We start from the raw sequence: 14204 nt of genomic DNA, 5'->3' as shown, positions 1-14204 counted from the left end.
CTTCTGTCCCCTTTGCAGTGACCTGCATCTCTGTCTGTAAGATGTGGTTCTTAATATCTGTACAGACTGCTGTCTTATGAGCTTGTTCTGTTTATGGCCCAAAAAGACATCACAGTCATTCATATATTTATACAGAATAAAATACGTACTGCATGTCTGATCTAAAGCATTTCTGCAAACTATGATGTCAACGTCTGAATAAATATGAGCTGTCCCTCTGTTTGTCCCTCTGTCTTGCACCGACGCTCGTCCACAGTAAATTAAAGGCATCTCCTCTGGGCGGACAGATAAACCGGGGAAGTCTGAAGGCAACCACAGTCGACGCGCAGCTATTTTCCATCCTCTCTAATCACATGATCAGGGTGTCGGCATCCTCAGCGCAGGGAGGGGCCAAGCAGCGCACAGCTTACCACCATTTTGTGTGGGTACCTGGCTCCTTTTGTGTGAGTACCTGGCTCATTTGTTTACCTGCATAAGTGTTGATCTTTCAGAACAGGTCAAGTGACGTTGGTGACATGTTTCATTCGGTGAGGTGTTTTTTTTTTGGTTTTTTTTTGGGAACGGTAAATGCATGATGGGGCACCTTGCTGAAGGAGAATAAGCGGATGCTGCAGACAAAACCTCACGGGGTATCGGTGTGCCCCGACTGCAGCCCGTTCTGGATTTCATGTCGTGTATTTTCTTCCCCTTTCCTTTCTCCTGGCTGTGCTCCCGACAGACCCCTCTCCTCCCTGCCATCCGATGTGTGAGGCACATATGGTGCGGTGAAATTGCTGTCTGCAAGAGCATGCCTCTGCCTGTCCAGACTTCATCAGAGGGATTAAAGAATGGGATGGGGGAAAAAATCAAAATAAAATGATGATAGCGGGGCCGTGGCTTTTCTCTCTTTTTTTCCCCTCCACCCCCCTTGCTCTGTTTTAAGTAGAGTGGAACATCAGATGACAGAGAAGGCTCTCTTGCTGGGGTGCAATGGTTTGCAGGGAAAGGTTGCCCGGTCGGTGAGCTGCACTGGGTTTATTTGGCTCTGACAAGGGCTCGCTACAAAGGAAAACCAAATTACAGACAGCACTGTTTCTCCCTCTGTCCAGCCACTGAAGTTCGCTTAAAAGCTGCAACCAATTAAAAGAAAAGTGACTCAGAGTTGCAGCAGCAGCTTTGGCTTTTGATTACTTAGCCATTCTTGTCTGATGTACTCTTTTTTTTTTTAAATAACATAAACAAACAAAAGACAAAATGTGTTGCAGCACGCAGAATGAAGAGGTGGCAATGTACACACTGAGGTGGGGTGTTATATTCTAAGAGTTGGGGATTTGGGGGGCAAAGGAGGGAAGAGAGCGGAAAGATTGCAGAATAAAGGAGTAATGGATGTCACACCAGGCCCCTATAATAAATTCCCAAATGCTTTCATCACAGCTCGATATCAGACTGATCAAGGGAACAGGTGATTACTTGGTTTCTGAGTGCTGTTATTACTGAGTAAAAGTAAATAGTTATTTCTATGTGTATCATCCTGAAAGATAGCTATTATAGAGCAAGCCAGCAGAGTCTCTTTTGCTTTCTTTCTGTAATTAATCATCAAATTGTCGTGCATAACATAAGCGGAAAAGTTATTCTAATAACAACGTTACTCTGAGTGCAACATGCAGCATTCAGGCTTTAAAAATGGGCGTAAAGCAGAAAAAATGTAAAATGTTTCCAATATTGTACAAAGCAAGAAATGACTAAATATCTTAAGAAGTAAGGGAAACTAGGCAGGAGCGTTACACTGTTCAAAACATCATTTAAAGAAATCTTGAAAGGATGCGACAATTCAACATTCAGATAAAGTCTGTCTCTAACTGTGCATGCAGATGTGGTTTTACAGTGATCCGACTAAATTCAAGTAAATAGGAATATATTCTGAGGTTTATTCTGGGATTTGCCAGACACTAGATCTGGCCCTGTATTTGAGACAACAAAAAGGCAATCTTGACATCTTGCCCAACCAGCAGATAATATTTGCTGTTCAGAGACCAGCTTTCTTTTGTTCCAGGTTTTTATAAACCCAAGACACTTGAAATTTAAACCCAGTTCAAGAAATATTATTTGCCACAGGGCAAGGTAAATCTCTTGGCGAGGCCTTTCAAAGGGTTGCCCTGGGTTTGTTTACAATTGATCTTATTTAAAAGTGGATTTTTTGTTTTACTTTTCAAAGACATACTTTCTGCCATGATCTTGTAGGTCAAAGGAACGATGAATGTTATTTTTCCAATTGGAGCAAAAAAAAAAAAAAAAAGAAAAAGAAAAAGAAAAAAAAAAGTGAAATAATCAGAAGACAATAATAGTGAAAGCCCTGTTGCGCCACTGTTTCTTCCCAGGTTCCAACTTGCACATGTAAAATAGAAAACACATGCAAGATAACATCTCTGACTACAGCAGAAAAGTTGAAGAAATACACCCCTGGTGAGAGAACAAATAAATAAAATTTGAACTGCCTGAAAAATTTCTGTCTTGTGATTTACTGAAATATGAGTTGCATCATGAAATATGGTAGAAAAAAAATTCAATCATACCACGATTGTGTGTGTATGTGCGTGTGTGCGTGTGTGTGTGTGTGTGTGTGTGTGTGCATCCCTGCGTTCCACAGTGAAAAGAAAACGGCCTATAAGCGGCACAAAACAGTTGTTTCTGTCTTTGGGGAAGCAGTCTACAATCTTCATTCACCCTTCTTCCTCAGAGGAAACAACTGACCTGACAACTGACCAATCCCCATAAAGCACAGGGGGGGGTGCAGAGGGGGGCTGGGGTGGCGAGAGAGAGAGAAAGCGGAGACGATGAGCACCCCTCTGCCTGCCCTCCTGAACCAAACTCCTTCATCTTTGACAATTATTCTATTTTAACAAAATCAGCTGTGTGAGCCGAGCCAATAAATCATCATTAATCTCCATTCTGTACATGAACTTGAACATTTCGGTTTACTTCAACCGGGGCTCCCATGAGCGGGGAGGGCCGGGGAAGAGGTGCAGAGGGATGGGGACTGTAGTTAGCCAGGGACTATCCTCCAGGGCTGGGAGGGTTCCTCTCCTGCTCAGACAGGTCACAGGCTGCGGAGCTAGTTTAAAGCTTGCCGCTCCTGGGGAACAAGACGGACAAGCAGAGGGCACAGCAGCAGGGGCGCTCCAGTAAAGACCCCTTCATCTGGACTACACCTGGGGGAGCCCACGGGCCACCCAGCTCGACAGCACAGCACAGCAGCTACGACACACACACACACACACACACATTCACACACGGAGCACTGCGGGCTGTAAAAGTGTCTACAGCAGTGTGTGAACAGAATATTGGTCACTTATCACGCAGTAAAAATAAATAGTAAATTAATACAAGCCGTAACTTGGTGGGACAACAGAAAAAAGACGACAAACAAAATGTACACAAGGGGAAAATATGTGCAAACATTTTATACGGTGATTACTAACACACTGCGTTTTTTTATGATGAGTAAAACTTGAATCTTTACTATTCTCACTGAGCATGGAATATATCACGTCTTTCACTGATTAAAACATCGATTCCCAAGAATGAGGAAGAAATGATAATTGACAATCTTCAATTATTAATACATTTAGCAAAGACTTTCCTGTATTCACTCTGGCTTTGCGTTGTTTTCTTCTTCTTTAGACTTTTTCCGTCTCTGTGTGTTTTCTGTATGGTGCCAATCTTAATTATTCGACCTCTACAAGCAGTGATGTTTACCTTTGGTCTTCACAATATCAATTTACAGCACGTTTAAAAACTTATTTTAGAATGACAGTTAGTTGTAATTAATCATATTCAGCATTTCAAGCCAACACAAAAGGCCATGTTTTTATGCTATGACACTTTTACTGTTTGAATAGATCCAGGAAGCTCTGGCAGGACCGCAGCACTACACTGACTTGTAAGAGGGCCCAGGCCACAGCTAACATTTTAAATTACATCTCTGTCTATTGTGTCTTGCTTGAGCTTATGAGAGGGTCCCTGGGGCACCTCCATTTTCCCAGAAACTCCCTCCAAGGCTCTTCAGGTTAACATGCCCAGTTTGACTATTAGATCAATAGTTGTAAATGACTTCATCACACCAAAGAAGCAACTTTCTGGACAGAATTGGTCCCACAGTTGCAACTTGACAGGCTTGTGCTGTGGGGAAGTCCAGTCAATCTAGTCATGTTACAAATGTAGTGTTTCTGGAAAAAAAAAAAAAAAAAAGTACCGCAGTGTAAGAACAAATAAATGATCCAACTGGCTGTAAAATTTCACATCATTTGCACAGTTTTTTTTTTTTTTTTTTTTGCCAAAGCCAAAATATATTTGGAGGATTTTAACAACTTCAAAAAAGCGATCCCGATCCAAGTTTAGTTGCAAAGAGGCAGAGATGTGCTCAGCTACAGGAGCTGCGAGGAGAGGTGAGAAATCCCCACTGATATCACATGGCCTTCCTGCACCTCTTTTGTTCTTACGGGATAAGGGGTGATGTCAGTTCACTCCCAAGCCTCCCTAAAATGCCCCCAAAGCCTGCCTGGCTCCTGAGTGGGAGTGTGTAATCGGTCCTGGCAGAGTGCTGGTTAATGGGGGGCACAGGGCCATGGGTTGGAGATGTATTCATGTGCATGGCGTGGCGCCTGGACCCAGGGTGACACTTCTTCATTCCCGCTGCCTCAGGCCAGGATTAGGATTGTGGCCAGCCTCACAAAGCCAGCCGTAATGCAAAATCATTTTCATATTAACCTCGTCTCTCCTCTCTGGGCCTGACAGTGGACAGGCCTGCTCTCTTTGGTGCTCAAATTATCCTCAATTACTGGGGAAAGGCCAGGCGAGGGGACGTCACCTAACCTTCACCATCTGTTAGGTTCAAAGCTTTAGCAGTCGGCCAGCCCGCCTGTCTCCTGCCTCCCCTGACCTTTCCGCCTCGGCCAGCTCCTGCTCTATACGTCGTTCAAGCCCCCCCCCCCACCCCCCTCCCAAACTCCCCATGATAGACCCGCCCTCTCTGGACACAGCTGGGAAGTGCATGTGCACACATCACATTAAGGGGGAAAAGGTTATGTCACGCTTCTTCAACAAAGATAATTATTGAATATTCAAAAGTATGCACAGACCGAGGCAAAAGCTGTGTCAAGACACAGGTTAAGTCAGTCTCCGAAGGATAAGCCAATACATTTGAATTGAGGGCTTCTTTTATTGGTTATGAAATTAAAATGGCATTAAAAAGGGATTAAAAATAAAATCCTCCTCTCTTAGATTTTCTGGTTTATTGTTGAAAAATCTAAATACTCAGAGATTATGAAAGATATTTACTGGTGCTTTGACTCCAAGAAATGTATTTGACTCAAGAAATATTAAGATCTTAAATTAAAAATATTACTCAAATATGATCATATTTTTGTGCATTACCATTCTGATTTTGGCTTTATTTCGGTAAACTCTTAAAGATTAAATAGTCCATGATTTTTATGACAAGTGATGATGCTTATATAAGACGACAAAAGACGCTTATTTGCGAAAGTATGTTTCTTCTTTATTTTAGGACTTTACTAAAATGCTGTTTACTGTTTTGTGCTTTTATTTAGTTTCCTCTTAGATATACTGTAAAAGTTGGCTTTAATTAAACATTCATCTGTATTTGAGATTGTGCTTGTGAAATATTGAAGAGCTCTTATTTCTCCTATAGTGAATGCGCCTCTTAATAATGCAGACAGTGTTTTCTGTTTGTTTTGAGCCTGTGTGTTTTAGCAGTTCCACTGTGTCCATTTGGATTTTCCAGTCTGTCTGGCCACTCAGGAGGCCCCCTTTCTCAGGTCATCTGGCAGGACCTGATGGCTCTGAAATAACTTTTAATAAGTCTGCTAAATAATGGATGGAGTGTTGGCTAAAATCAAGCCGGGAGGAGCAGGGCTGAGGACAGCAGGCTGCAGACAACAACCAGGTCCCCGGCACTTCCTTCTCCATCATCATCATCATCATCATCATCATCAGCGGCAGTAGCAGCCATGTTCAGCCTCCTGCCTCACCTCCTCTCCAGACCCAGACTCTCTGGGGTCAGGGGTCATGGACTTGACCTTGTGGCCCCCAGGAGAATGTTCACTTGGTTTGGGGTATAATTTGGGATTTATTCGGCAGGAGGCCCGGTCTCAGGCAGCATTATGCCTCATTATCCTCGGGTCCTCTCTGTTCACAGGGCACAGCCCAGAGCAGGCACATCAACACTCCATTTTACTTACACCCTCGCGATCCCACAATCAATACCGCCAACTGACAACATCATTCATTTAAATACATCTTAACTGGCCTGAAGGGAAGCTGGTTACAAGTAAAATTTCACTTTCATATTCAGGCAATATGCAGATTTTTTTTTCTCCTTGTGCTATTTAGATGTCATTACAGATACACGCACATTTTTTTTTAAATATGTAGAAATACAGGGCAATGCAGAAGAATCTGTAATAAACATAAAAATAGTCAATTAATTCCAAATTAACCACAGCAGTGAATGTAAGAGCCAAACTTTCTGTGTGGAAAATGTTGGGATTTAAGATTGACCTAATTTAAAAGTTAAAATCATTTTAATGACTGATTCCTTTGACATTGCTTGTGGATGAATTTTGATATTCCTCATTTTCAATTGTTAAATTTCACCTAAAATTACGCTCAGTCCCAACACCTACCTAAATTCTGGCTAAAAAAAAAATTGAACTGTTAATTGAAGTTATTATTATTATTATTATTTATTGTTTTAATTTCTGAAAGTTAGAAAGATTTATTTTTGGGGGCATAATTTATTGGTAAATAGAAACTGAAAATTTGCTTGTAAAATGAACTAGAAAATATTCTCAGATTAGTCAGAAAATACATGCTTGGCCTAAATGAACTAGCTGTCCCAGATTCTTGTCACTTAGTGTGTAAAGTGGAGTGATATCGTTCAGACGCAGGCTAAAAAAGAGTGATCATTTCTATTATGTGTGCTTCACTCTAAGTGGGTCCCTGTGGAGGACAATTTTGGAGAGATCTTTCCTGATAAGAAACAAGCCCTGCATGCATTAATATTACATTAGATCCAGCATCACACAGCCATCTGCTCAGTCAGGTAGAGAGCTTTTCATTGACATCTCCTTCTCATGTTAATATTACACTCATCAAAGAAGCCTACATCGTGGAGATGGAGGGGGGAGATGCAACAAAACGTGCAAAATTACGGATTATTCTTATGAGAAGTCGAAAAGGAGGAACAGACAATAAAATGGTTATTTAGGTCACATATTCACTGTAATGCGCAAGAAAGAGACAAATGCCGCAGGAAAGGCGTCGTTTGCGTGTGTGTGTGAGCGTGTGTGTCTCGGTCGAGAATATGGCATGCATGGGCAGTCACACACACACACACACACACACACACACACACACACACGCACACACACACACACACACACACACACACACACACACACAGAGCGACTCCTCAATGCCGGCAGCAGGAGGGGTGCAAATCTCCAGCGAGAGGGAGACAGGTGCAAGGCTCTGCTCTACATACTGTATCTTAAATGCATTTAAAGTCCATTCTTAACACACACGCACACGCACACACACACACACACACACACACACACACACACACACACACCTCTTTATGTCAGTGAGATTATTGTAGAGGGCTTTTGTTGGCACGTGTGCGCGCTCTGGCTGTGTGCGTGCGTGTTTAGGTTTTAATGTTAAAGAAAAGACAAAGGCAAACAAACAATAAAATAAAAAAAATCAGAGGATATCATTTTAATTATAGCCCCTCTTCGTGTTTGGGGCTGGGTTTCTTTTCCCTGCTGGTCGGGCACGGTGCCATCCTCCTCCAGAATTAACCAAATAACGCTCCTCTAAACACGTGTCAGGTTAACAAAAGGCGGAGCGCTTTTTTTTTTTTTTTTTTTTTTTTTAAGGCAGACTGGGAGGCCGGGAGGCGGACGCGCGCTTGTTTCCGTGCCAAAGTTTGTCACTCTCATTTGAATGTGAATGGTATTTACCACTGAGAGCTGCTTATAAGGAGCCCGTGTCTACAATACACAGCCTCCTTTTCTGAAGGATTTTTCAATTAGCGCCACCACCCCCTCCTCTTTTTCAACTAATCGGGGCTAATTAGGCATTATCGCGGGGTAATAGCTTGTATTAATTGCCTCGCGGGCCAACTGTTGAGGAATTTGGGGAGTGATCCAATTGAAACTGACAAGTTTATTCCGTCTATTTAATATTCATTATATTCTAATAGGACACTTGTTTGCATAAATACACCAATTAGGCCCAAGCTCGCGAGCAACAGGGTATAAGCCTACATTTCAATTTGTAGAGCTCAAACCCAAAACGGTTTAATGACTATTTTATAAAAAGATTTAGCTTCATAAATTATGCTAATCTCAATTACTGCATTAACAAACGGGAACACGTCATTTTAGGTGAAACTCATGTGATTTTAGGCACCTTAATATTTTTAGATTCAGCACCATGCAGTGCCAGTTCAGTGTGGTGTGAAGTAGGCCCACTGTTTGTGCTCAGCAGGGCTTTGTCAAAGCATCCTCTAACCCTTTAAAAATGAAATAAAATAAATCTTTTTCTATCATTTTATCAAACCCCAAACGGCAGAAGTGGATAATAAAGCAACCTGGCCTTCTTGACTATTTAGTGCTATTTATTCATTCTATTTATGTTTATTTTATTTTTTATTTTTTTTGTTGTTGACGCCGAATTGGCAAACTAATCATACTGGGACCTGCCACAAACAGACGTTTTATCTACCTGAGTTTGTTTTCAAGTTTAAACTCCAAACATCATTTATTTATCCCTCACCTTAGTCTCGTCTCCCTCACTTTCCTCAGAAGAAAGAAATAATAGTGTTTATTTAGTCCTCATTATTAAGAGTTGTCTTCAGTCATTCAAAGACCAAAGGGATTTCAAACATGACATCATAGTTAGCTGCAGGAGCTGACATACCGCACAGAGGATAGGGCCTGTAGTCTTACATAGCCAAAATTGATGTGCAACAGAAATAGCAACTTGAAACGTCAATGCAGGATGTAAATGTATCTACTCGCAAGAATGTTTGATCATTAATCAATTAACATTTGTGAAACAAAATAGTCCGTGTTTCGAAAAAAGAAAAAAAAAAAAAACGATGAAAGCAGGAGCCACGACATTTAGAAAAGAGCAAAAGAAATAATTAATTGCGTGCATGTTTCTATTTATACTGCTTACAGTAAGCTGTTAGCCCCCCTCTCTGTGCCATCCTATCCACGCACGGAAAACATGGGCCTGTGTGTGCAGCAGGTCCGGACCGCAGGAACAGTCTGGATGAGGGTTGGGTAGGATGGAGTGAGGGGGGGTGAACCCACCCCAAGTTCACCCCCCTTTTGATTCCAAAACTACACATCACTTATTCCATAGGCCCGCACAGCTGAAACCATCTGCACCCTGACTATGTCATGTATATAAATATACATATTTAAAAAATAATAATAATAAAAATAAATTAAAAAAAATCTAAGAAATAAACGCACTCCTGGAAGTCTTTTTTCATCAATTCTTGGTTTTGATTGCTGAATGAATTTCACCGGTTCCTCTGACATTATGCACAGGACACTCAGTGAATGAATCACAGGAAGTTCAGCAAATTCATAACTGCATCAGACTTCCGTCTGAAGAAGCGGAGCAAACGCGTGCAAATGGAAACAAGGCTTCTCAGAAAAGGATTCAGGAGCCAGAGAAGCAGTGGGCATTTGTCCTCACCATAAGAGCCGCTGAGCATCACTCACTCTGCGCTGGGTGTCACAGCAGTCACATGGAGGCATATGGCTCTCAGCTGGCCCCCATCTGAAAGCCCAACCTGCCCCGGTGAAGTTCAAGGTCTCCAGTCAGTGACCATTAACTGATCCAGCAGCGCCTGCTGTCCGGATGCCTCCCTGTCAGACCCACGTAGTCCAGTAAAATCTACTATCATTATCATCATTATCATAATTATGTAAATAGGTCATCCGAGTTTGGTCTTAATTGTCATTAGTGAGGTTTGTTCAGGGTGCCATGCAGACATTTAGTGACTTCTACTTGAAACTGATCTGTCAATATTCACCCTTATCAGGAATTTAGATCAGCGTAAACACCTGTCACAAATAAAAAATAAACGCACCAGTGCGAATTTTAAGAACTCCGAGCAGAAACGTTTCATTTGCTTTTCAGTCTCACACAGTTTCACGCAGCTTGTCGACATAACTCTAAATGAATGGCTCACCCTCGGTTGAAGGGTGTTTTTTTTTTTCCCCCACGTGGCATTTAAATAGTTAAACTGTTGACCGAACATAAGAATCAGAGACCTTTAATTTTTAAAGCTGAGAAGTTGCACTGACACATCGGAGGCTGCGTGCTGAGGGCTCGAATTAGACCAATGATGTCGTTCGTTCAAAAGCTTTGTCCACACACTGTTTTTTTGTTATTGGCATTTATTATTTAGTCTTTCAAATAAAAAAAAACGTAAAGATACAACAGTGGTTGTAATTTAGAAGTTAATTAACAGCCTATAAACCCTAAAAAACTGTTGAATTTAAAGGAGCCTGTAACAGCATCTATGTGATTATTGAAAAGCATTCAGTAAAAGTTAAAGTATACCCTGTTTATGTTTGCATGTGTATTCATTCACTGGCAATTATTTATGTAATTGTGATGTAACAGCTGGATTGGGAGGATGGTTAGATGCTCCTGCTGTCAGGACTGAACTTGATTTTGTCTCAGTTGTAAATGGAGTTCAGCTTTTCTGGAACACATTCCTGTGCTGAGAGGCCAGGATGTCCACAGTTCAGCTCTGTGGACTCCCATCACTGAAGTCATTTTTATGTTATGTCATGAGCAAACATATATCTGAAAGAGTTTATTCTAATACAATAATGATACAAATCAATGAAACAACTGACAAAAAAAATAATGATTACATATAAAGTTACAACAATTTAATGTGAATTAATAAATATATTTCAGGTGTTTTGAGGGATGAAACAGTGTCATCTGTTCGTGGAAGTTCAAGATATTGTCACACAATGTGGAAACATCTGAGATTAAAAATTGCTGAAGGGCCACACAAACTTTTTAATGGTTTTAACGTAAAATTAAAACAGACCGGATTGACTTGAGGAGGCAGAGAGAGCAAACACGAATAAGAGAAAAAAGCAGATGAAGATGCAGATCAAACAAAGATGGAGGAGAAGAGAAAAGAAGAGAAGAAGGAGAAAAAGAAGCAGAGAAGAAGAACATGAAGCCACAGAATCAGATGCATGGACAGTGGTAGGTGGCCCCAGGTGTCTGTAATGACATCAGAATGAGAGAGATCCTGCATCTGCATCATGGACGAGATCCTGTTTCCTCAGAAAGTCTCTTCATGAGAGACGGGTCACGGCCAATAGCCCCTGTCTGACACGTAATTGGTGATATTGATTATAGGTTATCGTATGCTGCAGGCCATTTGTAAGATAATGCTGCAGGGGTTAATTTGTCTGCCATTAACCTTTTGTACTGGTGGGTTTGCACGTGCAAATTAAGTTTAACACAACTTCTAAATGGGTCACCTAGCCTCATCTAATAAATGGAATGCTAACGTGTTTAAGTTATATTACAATACAACACAGCATGATGACAGTTGAAACACATTTGACAGGTGGGCTCTCAAGCAGTAAAAGGTTAAGATTTGTGAAAGACCGTCATGTAAGTTAACCCTCCCTCTCCGAGCTTCCAGAGCTGGCAGGAATTCTTGTGCTGACCCTTTAGAAAAATATCTCATCATCCAAAAATGAATGTGACATTTACAGGAAACACCTTTTCCTCTTCCTTCATATCTGTGAAGTAGCTGCTCGCCTACATGCCTACAGAAAGTTGGTCCAGTCTGTCAATCTACACCATTGGTGGAGGGTAAACTTAAAAAACAAGTCCCTTTATAGCAGCATAGTAAAAAAAAAAAAAAAAAAAAAAGCTTCCATGTGACATTAATCTTCTATTCTTTTACAATGATATGATGAATGGCTGTTAAATCAGAAGTAAATATGATTGTATAAAAGGAAAACCATAATGTCTGTCATGTTAATCACAATGCATCATTCATATCACAAAAGGTAATTTCTATTAAATGTGAGTTTACCAGCCATGAAGAAAATATAAATGAATATCTCCCCATTTCTGACATTTTTATGAATTTGCTGTTTCAGAAAACTGCAACATTTCAGTAACTACTTCAGGGTAAAAAAAAAAAGTATGTTGCAAAGCAGTCAAACAGATTTAACTGCTTCAGAATCATCACAGTTTGCCACATATTTTGTTTTTTTATCTCAGCGAGCGAAAAACACATCAAATGCACAAAATCACAGAAAAGAGAAAAGCTGTAACCTTTGAGAAAGTCGATCAGAGGCGATCAGAGGTGTAGAAGCACCTAGTACAGCCCAGAGCAGTAAAGACAACCCACTTCAACTTGAAAAACATGACATTTGCCACCTCGGAGCATAAAACGTGTCTCTCTAACTCTACACCTGTAAACCTGTAAACCCACACAATGTAGATCAACAGGGAAACCGAGCTATTCTCACTCCAGCAAACACTATTAAAAGTTACTCAGTAATGGGTGTGCATGCTGTGTACAGTGTGTGTAGAAGCGTGTGTGTGTGTGAGAGAGAGAGAGAAAGAGAGTGTGTGTGTGTGTGTGTGTGTGTGTGTGTGTGTCTGTGTGTGTGTGAGAGAGAGAGAGGGAGTGAGAGGGAGGGAGGGGGGAGCAGGGGGAGAGAGAGAGTGTGTGTGAAAAAAGTGAAACCATGAGTGAGTGCTGGTCAGCAAATCAGTCAGTCAGCGCAGCTCAGTTGACAAAGTGAAACAGAGCAGGGCAGCTCCACAGAAGAGGAAGGCACAGGTACCTGTTTGGAGCAGTCCGGCGGCGGGATCAGCCCTCCAGCTTGGCATGCATTAATTATCCTCTAGAAAGATGGGCGCCGTGTAGGCTCCTGACCCGGCACTCCTACTGTCCACACAGTCAAAGAAAAGGATGGATGGAGAGGAGCAAGAGAGAAAGAGGAAGAGAAACGGGAGACGAGAAGAGAAGGGAGGCAGAGAGAGAGGGAGAGAGAGAGAGAGAGAGAGAGAGAGAGAGAGAGAGAGAGAGAGAGAGAGAGAGTCAGATCCACTGCTGCCCTGACACCATGACTGGTCCACGTGAGATTGATCACACACACACTCGCACTCACACACTGAGGCCTCTGCAGTGACAGGGGGGAACTGCCAAGGAGTAGCATGCTTTGTCTAGCCTGGGGACACATGTGCACACGGCCACAACGCACGTGCACGCACTTGCATGTTAGAGACGCGCAAAGACACGTGCACGAGCGGAGACAGACGCACACACACACACAAACACATAAACACGCACGTGGCCTAAGACTCACATCGGGACTGAGGAGGTTTGCTATAATCAAAGCTTTCTTTTTTTAAAAAACAATTCTATCATTTTGCTAAAAACTGGACTCCACATGCCTCACGCCACTTTTTCCTCATTCTGTCACCCAGACTATGAAAAGGATTTGGTGTTTCAGAAGCGCTCATTAGCATTCACTGGCTGCCCCCTGCACATCTGTTCAGTAGTCTAATGCCTGTTAGGTTGCGGGGCAGCTGAAAATGGACAGCAAAATAAAAAGGGTCAAAAGTCTGGCACTGAGAAGCGAGAGGACTGTGATTACACACAATAGACAATAAAAGAGATGCATATGAGCGGCGGCAGCGTGCCTGGCCTCTGCACCTTCAGGGAGGACAAGGTTCACACTAATCTCATGAATGCCTTATACACACACACACACACTCACAAATGCATGACAACTACTTGCAAACACACCAGCCTGCATCCAGCCGAGCAACATTTGTAAAATTGACATTGATATTCAAATGTGCTTTTTAAAAATGCTTTTTTAATTTTGATAAGAGTGTATTTAAGCCACGTTACAGGTTTACTGTCACTTTATTTTAGTGTCATTTGTGTTTCTAAATAAAGTAATTACTGACCGCATCCTTCCATCACATACATACCGTAAGTCAAATAAACATGAACCAGTGAGATATAAGCAGTGATGGTGATGTTGAAAATCAATTTGCATAGCATTAACCAAATATAAAGGCTAGCAGTTTGGTTCTCGACTGCTTAG

The 14204-nt window shown here is 41.7% G+C and overlaps 1 protein-coding gene across 1 annotated transcript in view; it reads right to left on the bottom strand.

The window, feature by feature from the left end:
- Positions 1–13025, bottom strand: part of zfhx3b (zinc finger homeobox 3b) — a 239815-nt gene extending 226790 nt beyond the window's left edge. The window contains exon 1 of the mRNA XM_076728208.1: positions 12930–13025. The gene's annotated coding sequence lies outside the window, so the exon portion shown is untranslated. The remainder of the gene's footprint in view (positions 1–12929) is intronic.
- Between the last annotated feature and the right edge of the window lie 1179 nt (positions 13026–14204).

This window comes from Chaetodon auriga, chromosome 1, assembly GCF_051107435.1.
Source record: "Chaetodon auriga isolate fChaAug3 chromosome 1, fChaAug3.hap1, whole genome shotgun sequence".
Classification (NCBI taxonomy): Eukaryota; Metazoa; Chordata; class Actinopteri; order Chaetodontiformes; family Chaetodontidae; genus Chaetodon; species Chaetodon auriga.
Note: the sequence above shows the minus strand (reverse complement) of the source record. Positions and strands in the feature narration are given on the sequence as shown.